This window comes from Macrotis lagotis, chromosome X (genome assembly GCF_037893015.1).
Source record: "Macrotis lagotis isolate mMagLag1 chromosome X, bilby.v1.9.chrom.fasta, whole genome shotgun sequence".
Taxonomy (NCBI): Eukaryota; Metazoa; Chordata; class Mammalia; order Peramelemorphia; family Peramelidae; genus Macrotis; species Macrotis lagotis.
This window is the reverse complement of record NC_133666.1, coordinates 648,546,371-648,555,953: the sequence shown is the minus strand read 5'-3', so window position 1 is coordinate 648,555,953 and position 9,583 is coordinate 648,546,371.

Here is a 9,583-nt window from a genome sequence, read left to right as displayed (position 1 = left end):
ATTTTCACATTCACTTAAAAAATTTTTGAGTACTAAATTCTTTCTTTCCTTTCCCTCCCCCTCTCTTTGAGAAGGCAAGCAATTTGCTATAGATCATACATTTGAAGTTATGCAAAACACATTCCCATATTAGCCATGTTACAAAAGAAAACAGACCCCAAGAAAAGGAAAATTTTAAAAAGTATGCTTTGATCTATATTCAGACTCCATTGGGAATTTTTCAACATATGTCCTTTGGAATTGTCTTGAATCATTGTATTGCTAAGAATAGCTAAATAATTCACAGTAGATCATCATATAATATCATTATTACTGTGTACAATATTTTCTTGGTTCTGCTGACTTTACTTTGCACTGATTCATATGTTTTCCCAAGGTTCTTTTGAAAGCTTCTTGCTCAATATTTCTTATTTCACCAAAATATTCTATCACAAGCATTTATCACAACTTTTTTGGGCCTTTCTCATTTGATGAGTATCCCCTTGATTTCCAATTCTTTGCCACCACAAGAAGAGCTCTTATACATATTTTTGTACATATGAATCCTTTCCCTTTATCTTTGATCTCTATGGGTTACAGGCCTGGTAGTGGTATTTTGGGGTCAAAGGATTTGCATGGTTTTATAGCTGCTTGGATATAATTCTAATTCTCTTCCACCAACAGTGTATTAGTATACCTATTTTGACAATCCCTTCCTATATTTGTCATTTTTCTTTTCTGTCACATTAGCCAATCTGATAGATATGAGGAAGCACCTTAGAGTTGTTTTAATGTCATTTCTCTACCCAGTAGTGACTTAGAGCAAATTTTCATGATTATAGACAACTTTGATTTCTTGATCTAAAATTTGTTAACTATCTGAAAACTATCTGTTAATATCTTTTAATCTTTTTTAGTGAAGAAATAACTTGTAATCTTATAAATTTGACTCAGTTTTCTATATACTTGTGAAATGAGACCCTTATTAGTGAAATTTTCTATAAAATTTTTCCCCAGTTGCTTTTTTCCTTTATTTATTTTCAAATCTGTCACTTGCTTTGATTTTATTAGATTGCTTAAATCCATTTACATTGAAAAATATGAGAGTTGGGGTTATGCTTTCTTTCATTTGTGTCAATAGTATTTTTAAAAAGTTTAATTTAATTTTTCCCAATTACATGAAAAGATAATTTTCAGCATTCATCCTTTTGCAAGATTTGAATTTTACATTTTTCTACTATCCTCCCTTCTCTCCCCCTTCCCATGGCAGCAAACAATTTTATTCATGTACGGTCTTGTTTAACATATTTCTATATTAGTCACATTGTGAAAGAGGAATTAGAACTAAGGGGAAAATATGAGAAAGAAAGGAAAAACATAGACGAAATTTTAAAAAGTGAACATAATATGCTTTACTCTGCATTCAGACTCACTAGTTTTGTTTTTTTTCCCCTGGATATATCAGCAGGCATTTTCCATAATATGTCTCTCAGGATGGTCCTTGATCACGAAACAGCTTAAAGAAGATGCATCTATCATAGTTGATCATCATAAAATGTTGCTGTTAAGGTGTATAATGTTCTCCTGATTCTATTTACTTCACTTAGCCTCAGTTCATGCTAGTCTTTCCAAGCTTCTCTAAAGTCGGCCACTCACTCGTGATTTCTTTTTCTTTTTCTTTGCAAGACAACAGGACTAAGTGACTTGCCCAAGGTCACACAACTAGGCAATTATTAAGTGTCAGGTGAGACCTGAACCCAGGTCCTCCTGACTCCAGGGCTGGTGCTTTATCCACTGCACCACCTAGCTGCCCCTACTTATGACTTTTTTTTTTAGGTTTTTGCAAGGCAAATGGGGTTAAGTGGCTTGCCCAAGGCCACACAGCTAGGTCATTATTAAGTGTCTGAGGCCAGATTTTAACCCAGGTACTCCTGACTCCAGGGCTGGTGCTTTATCCACGTGCCACCTAGCCGCCCCCTCTACTTATGATTTCTTGCAGAACAATAGTACTCCAAAACATTCATATACCATAACTTATTCAGCCATTCCCCAATTGATGGGCATCCTCTCAATTTCCAATTATTTGCCCCTACAAAAAGAGCTGCTATAAATATTTTTGAATATGTGGGTCTTTTCCCCTTTTTAATGATCATTGTGGGATATAGACCTAGTAGTGGTATTGCTAGATCAAGGTATGCATAGTTTTATTGCCCTTTAGGCATAGTTCTAAATTGCTCTCCAGAATAGTTGGATCCACCAACAGTGCATTAGTGACCCAGTTTTCCCACATCCTCTTCAACATTGATCATTTTCGTTTTTTGTCATTTTAGTCAATCTGATAGGTTTTAATATGCATTTCTCTACACAATGAATTACACCAATTTTTTCATATGACTATAGACAGCTTTGAAATTTTCTTCTGAAAACAGTTCATATCCTTTGACCTTTTATCAATGGGGAAATAACTTGTTGTCTTATAAGTTTGGCTCAGTTTTCTCTATATTTAAGAAATGAGAACTTTATTAGAGAAACTTCCTGTAAAAATTTCCCCCAGTTGCTTTCTTTCATTTTAATCTTTGTAACATTAGTTTTGTTTGCTTGTTGTTGTTTTTTGCAGGGCAATGGATTAAGTGACTTGCCCAAAGTCACACAGCTAAGTCTTAAGTGTCTCAGGCTGGATTTGAACTTAGGTCCTCCCGACTCTAGGTAGGGTGCTCTATCTGCTGCATACCTAGCTGTCCACATAAAGACTTTAATTCAATGTTATTAAATTTATCCATTTTATATCTTGTAGTCTCAGCATCTCTTATTTGGTCATATATTCTTCCCTTGTCTATAGATCTGACAGGTTTAACTTTCCATGTTCCCCTAATTTGTGCATGATATCATCCTTTATGTCTAAACCATTTTGACCTGCTCTTGGTATATAGTACAAGTCTGCCAAGTTCCTTTCCAGTTTTCCCGGCAGTTTTTATCAAATAATGAGTTTTTGTCTCAAAAGCTTAGATCTTTGCATCTATCAGACACTAAAGTACTATTGTCATTTCCGACTGTGTATTGTGCACCAAATATATTCACTGATTCACCATTCTATTTCTTAGCCAGTACCAAATTGTTTTGATGATGGCCCCCTTTGTAATACAGTTTGAGATCTGGTATTACTAGGCTAGCTTCCTTCACATTTTTTGCCCCTTTGATTCCCTTGATAGCCTTAACCTTTTGTTCTTCCAGGTGAATTTGGTTATTATTTTTTCTAGTTCTATAAAATAATTTTTTTTTGGTAACTCAAGTATATCCTTTCCTGACATCAGGCCAACCTTCCATATTTACTTGTAAAACTTCTGATCTAAGTTCATCTTCTCAGATGATTTTCCTTTCTGGATTTTCCTTTGAAGGTCTCTAATACTGAGTGTCCTGGACTAGGATTTTTAATTTAGGGCAAATCTCTTTCCCTCCCTGGACCTGGGTAAAATGAGGAGGGTTAGATGGACTCTAAGATCCCTCCTGTTCTAGAGTGGGCTGTTTTTAGATTTTCTCTTAAATCTGAATTCAAGATTCTCAGAATTTATGATTCTATAAATCCAGGATTCTAAGTCTAAGGATCTATGATTCGGAGTTTAAAATTCTATGAGTCTAGAATTCCATGACTTTGACTCCAGAGATCCAGATCTCAGCTTCCAGTCTCTGCATGTCTGGTCTCTCCAAAGTCTCTGACCCTGAATTTGAACCCCTCAGAGGAAATCAAAAATAGAAACTGCTTTCTCCTCAGGGTGATCTAGTCAGCTCTAGAATCTTTGAAATGGCTGCTTAAGGTATGGGATGGGGGACTAGGAAAGAGGTACTCAAATGGGCAAACCCAGAATGATCCTGATAGTGCCACTTTGAGGGGAAAGCCAGAGGTCACCACCTTGTGCCTGTATATCTCTTTTTGTGGGAAGAAGGCAGACAGGAGAAGTTAGGAGTTTTTTGGTTTAATTTCTCATTCTATATATTTGTTTGTGGTAGAAGGTAGACTGAGGGAGGGAACAGATAGGTGGCAGCCTTATAACTAGGCATCTGCGACTTTCAGGTTGGAAATTGGGGGTGTGGATCTAACTCTTCCAAAACTTTAGTCCCACAATCAGGGAAGGGTGGATGGGGTCTGAGTCTCAAATCAGAAAGGGATAGGATGTCTTGTCTGGAATGGGGCTCCATAGATGTTCCTTTTTTCCTTTTCTTGATCATGAACTGGAATTCAGGGGGTTTGTGGATGGTACCACTAAGTATATAGTCTGGCCCTTATGGTTGTTGTTCAGTTGTGTCTGATGCTTTGTGATCTTGTGAACCTACTATCTATGGGGCTTTCTTGGCAAAGATACTAGATTGATTTGCCATTTAATTCTCCAGTGGATTAAGGCCCACTTGCCCATGGTCATACACCTAGTGTCACATTTGAACTCGGGTCTTCCTGGCTCCAGGCTCCTAAACCATCTAGCTGCCTCATGGCTCTTATAATTAATAGACCAGCAAGTATGGCAACTGCTGGCTTTTACCCAGCAGTGGTTAATGTACTAGCAAATACGATAAAGGTTGGCTTATATCAACATACAGGGAAACCATGTAGGGAAGTGGAAAAAATACATCATTCCACTTGGAGTCAGAAGAAAGGGTGTAAATTCTGACTGGGTGATGCTGGGCAAATTCCTCCACCTTTCTGAGGATCAGTTTCGTCATCTGTGTAATAGGATAATGCTGCCTGGACTACCTACTCGTGGGATGGTTGCCAAGAAATCTCTTTGTAAAGCTCAAAACATGAGAGAAACAAGCTGTTATTCTTTTTCTTAAGAACACGATGAACAATGACAATGGTAAGAATATTAGGTCTCCCCTTCCTTCCAGCAGCGAGGTTGGTGAATAGTAGCTTGACAGAACCTGGCATAGCCTAATTAGGAAGTCCTGTGTTCAAGTCCCACCTCTGAGGCAGACAGTCTGGGCGACTCTGAACAAGTCACTTGATCTCTCAATGTTCTTAGTAATTCTCTAGGACTATCTGTTGCAGAAGGGACCAGCTTGTTTTTGGAGAGCAAGTTTCCTCCCCTTCAAGTTTCCTAGGCCAATGAAATCACAAGTCCTGTTCTTATCCTCCATCATTAAAAAACCCCAAACACCTCTAAGCTTTCCATTTCCACAAGCCACCATGTTATATTATTCTTCCCCATCATTGCCAAACTCCTAGAAAGAAGAGACGTCTGCTGCCTACTCTTCCTCCTTTCCCACTCACTTCTCAAATCCCATTTTGGCCCTCACTATTTTCTTCATCATTCCAATGACACTGTTCTCTCCAAGGTGACCAAAAACCTCCTGATGGCTAAATAAAATGCACATTTCTCAGTCCTCACCGCCACCTTTAATCTCTGTGAGATCTTTTGACATTGCTATCAGTCAAGAAATCAATCAATCAACTAGTGCCAGACACTGTAAGACCCTGAGCTTACAAAGATATAATTCTTACCCTCAGAGAGCTTACATTCCAATGGGGGAGACAACATATTAATAGTAGATAGCATGATTTGCCAAACAGTTTGCAAATATTATCTCACTAGATCCTTACAATAACTCTGGGAGGCTGGTGCTTTTAGTATAATACAGATGAGGAAACTGAGGCACAGGATGTTTAAATAACTTGCCCAGAGTCACATGACTAGTAAAGGTCTGAGGCAGGATTCAAACTCAGGTCTTCCTGATTTCAAGTCCAACACTATCCACAGAACCACTTGATTCACATATCTACAAGGACCTAGATATATCTTCATGTAGATATGTAAGCATAATCAAAATAAATAAATATATAAAGCTTTTTTTTTTTTTTTTTTTTTAAACAGGAGTGGGGAGGAGAAGGTCCTAGGAATTGTAGAAATCAGAAAAACTTCCTGGAGAATTGACATCTGATCTTTTCCTAGTTTCTCCCTCCTCCCATTGTTTCTGTAGTACTGCACTCTTCTGGCTTTCTTCTTCCCTGTCTGGCCTCACCTTTGTCCCTTTAACTTGGCATTGAAAGCCTTTTGCAACCTAGGATCTTTTTATCTTTCCCATTTCTTCTAGTGTCCCTTCCCTGGCAGTACCCCATGCCAGAATGAACCCCTCTTCACCTATGGATCTTAGGATCCTTTGCTTCTTTCATTACTCGGCTCACATGCTGCCCTCTGGCCACTGATGCCATCCCCTCTAAGGCTGGATGACACCCACATATCTACTTACTATGTACATTGTATACAGTTATATCTGTCCATGTTGTCTGGTCTTTGGAATGTAAGCCCCTTGAGGATAGGGACTATTCCTGGTACCCCCTCCCCTCTCATCTTGCTTTTTAAAAAATACCTAGTGCTAAGCACAATCCTGGCACATTAGAAATGCTCATTGACTGATTGATTGACCATATCATTACCCATCTACATCTGCCTTGTGTGGGTGACCTCTAAGTGCTGAGTGACCAACATCCTTCCAGTGGTTTACGTTCTCGAATGCCAGGTAATGCCTGACTTTCTTTCTCTTTTGCTCTCTCTCCATCTCTCTCCCTCCATCTCTCCTTTCCTCCCTTCCCCACTCCCTGTTTCTTTCATTCCCTCTCTCTTTCCTTCCTTCCCTCCCCATTTCTTTCTCCTTACTCTCTCTCTCTCTCTCTCTCTCTCTCCCACTCCCACCCCGTCTATCTGTTTCTCTCTGGTTTTTTGCCTTCCTTCCCTTTCTCCTCTCTCTCCCCCTCTTCTCTCTCCCCCCTCCTCTTCTCTAGCTTTGGCCCAGTCTATTTCCCCCAAATCCTTTCCATCTCTGATGTTTTTGTTCTTCATTCTCTAAGAGGACCATGACATCAGGGAGGTGATGCTATGACAAGCACATGAATTGGATTTGAGTGAGGGGTGCTGTGCTAAGTCACTTTCTCCTTCCAGAACCATCTGGGTCTAGTGACCAGATAGGAATCAGGATGACTAGAGATGGCCTGAATACAAGATAATCAGGCTTAATTGACTTGCCCAAGGTCACACTGCTAGTTAGTGGCAAGTGCCTGAGTCTGGATTTGAACTCCTATCCTCCTGAATCCAGGGCTGGTGCTCTATCCACTGCATCACCTAACTCCCCTTTTGTCCTCTTTACCCACAAGAAAACTGCCAGCCCTGGAATACTCTTGGACTATTTATTGTAGTAGCCTCCTAAGTGGTCTCACTGCTTTCAATATGTCCTCCATGTAGTTATCAAAATAACTGACCACATCATTCCCCTGCTCAACCCCCACCCCCTACTTTGACTCCCCAATGTCTATATGATATAAAATACTTAAAATTTCCTAACTTGGCATTCAGGGCCCCTGTGCGATCTGGTCTCCTGTCCCTTTCGGTCACATTTTCCACCATTCAAGCCTGTGACCACTCTTTTGCACAAGCATTGTCCCTGGTTTGGCCCTGACTCTCTGACCTTTGTCCATTTGCCCATCTCCAAGTCCCAGAAAGCAGTTTCTCTTCTACACTGAAGGGGGAGGGGAAGTTGGGGTGAGGGACTGGGTAAGAGTGGGAAGAGAGCTGGCCTCCTCACCGTCTGGGTCAGTTCCTGGGTTAGCCTGGAGCCAAACTTCAGGTTACACCCAGAGATAGCCCAATGACTGGGGAATGAGAAGGTGGACTGGGGAGCAGGCCTGTGCTGCCACCTGCGGGCCATTGTGCCTCATAACAGACTGAAATTCTAGAGAGCAGCAAGTGACCTTTAAGCTCACCTAGTCAGTCCAACCTTTCACCTGCAGACATTCTTAATGGGGGGGGGGGGGGTGAAGGTTAGTTCATTACTTACATTTATATTTTCTTTCGTTGTTGAATAGGTTATAGATTCACAAAATGTCAGAGCTGGGAAGGCCCTTAGAACAGAGAATTGTCAGAGTTGGCAGAGCCCTTAGAACACAGAATATCAGAGCTGAGAAGGTCCTTAGAACACAGAAAGTTAGACCTGAGAGGACCCTTAGAGCACAGAATGTCAGAGCTGGGAGAATCCTAAGAACACAGAAAGCCAGAGTTTGGAGGACCCTTAGAATACAGAAGGTCAGAACTGGGAGGACACTTAGAACACTGAATGTCAGAGCTGGGAGGGCCCTTGGTTGGTTGGTTGATTGGTTCTGGACCTTCATTATCGAAGAAGAACAAAATGACATCACTGTGTTTGAGACAAATGACAGTGTGATTGACTGTGACTGATCAGACCAATAGGAGCCCAGAATGCTCTACCACAGGTTGGGCACAAATAGTCCATGGGAACACCTGGGCTGGGTATTCTACACTTATGTCATGTTTCCTTTGAGCTGCTTCAATTCTGCCTTCCTCAGGGAGGGCCCTGATGTGGGCACATCATGATGGGTGGTCTTGTGCCAGTGTCTCCTGTGCTGCACAATGAATTCTAAAGTACTTCAATGAGGCCTTTAGGTCTCAGACCTTGGTATAGCTTCTTCTGACCTCCTTGTGAGTTCTCCATAAAACAATTTTTTTGGCAAGCATAAGTCTGGCATTCTAACAATGTGTCCAGCCCTTCATAGTTGCACTCTCTGTAGTAATGTTGGAACGCTAGCCGTTTAGCTCGAGAAAGGACCTCAGTGACTGGGATCTTCTCCTGCCAGGTGACCTTTAGAATTTTCCGAAGACACTTTAAATGGAAGCAATTCAGTTTCCCAACATGGCTCTGGTAGACTGTCTAGGTTCACAGGCATATAGTAATGAGGTCAACACAATAGCTTTATAGACCTTCAGTTTAATAGTCAGTCTAATACCTCTTCTCTCCCACACTTTCTTTTGGAGTCTCCCAAATACTGAGCTAGCTCTGGCAATGCTAGTATGAACCTCATTGTCAATGTGTACCTCCTTGGAAAGGACACTGCCAAGGTAAGCAAACTTGTCTACAGTACTCAAAACTTCTCCAATTGCTGTAATTGATGGTTCCACCTATGGGATGGTGTGGTGCTGGCTGACAGGGCACCTGGATTTTCTTGGTGTTAATTGTTAGACCAAAATGAGCACAAGCAGAAGAGAATCGATCCATACTTTGTTGCATCTCAGCTTCAGAACTGCATTTAGGAACAATCATCTGCAAACAGAAGATCATGCACCAACACTCCCTCCACTTTGGTCTTGGCTTGAAGCCTTTTCAAGTTGAACAATTTACAATCAATGCAGTAGCTGACCTTGAGGCCATGTTCATCCTCGTTGAAGATGTTTGATGACATGGCTGAAAACATCATGCTAAAAAGTATGGGCGCAAGGACACATCCTTGTTTCACTCCATTGATGACTGAGAAATCTCAAGAGCATCATCCACTATCCAGAACCTAGGCAAGCACGCCATCAAGGAACTGACATACAATACTGATGAACTTCTCCTAGCAACAAAATCAGGACATAAACATGACATAAACACTTGCTGCTGCTGGTGTCAAAGGCCTTGGTCAGATCTATAAATGTTGTATACAGACCTCTGTTCTGTTCCTGGCATTTTTCCTGGAGTTGTTGGACAGCAAACACCATACCGACTGTTCCCCTACCCTTTCTGAACTACATTGGGTCTCAGGAAGGTGACCAAAAGGATCAGCCTATTG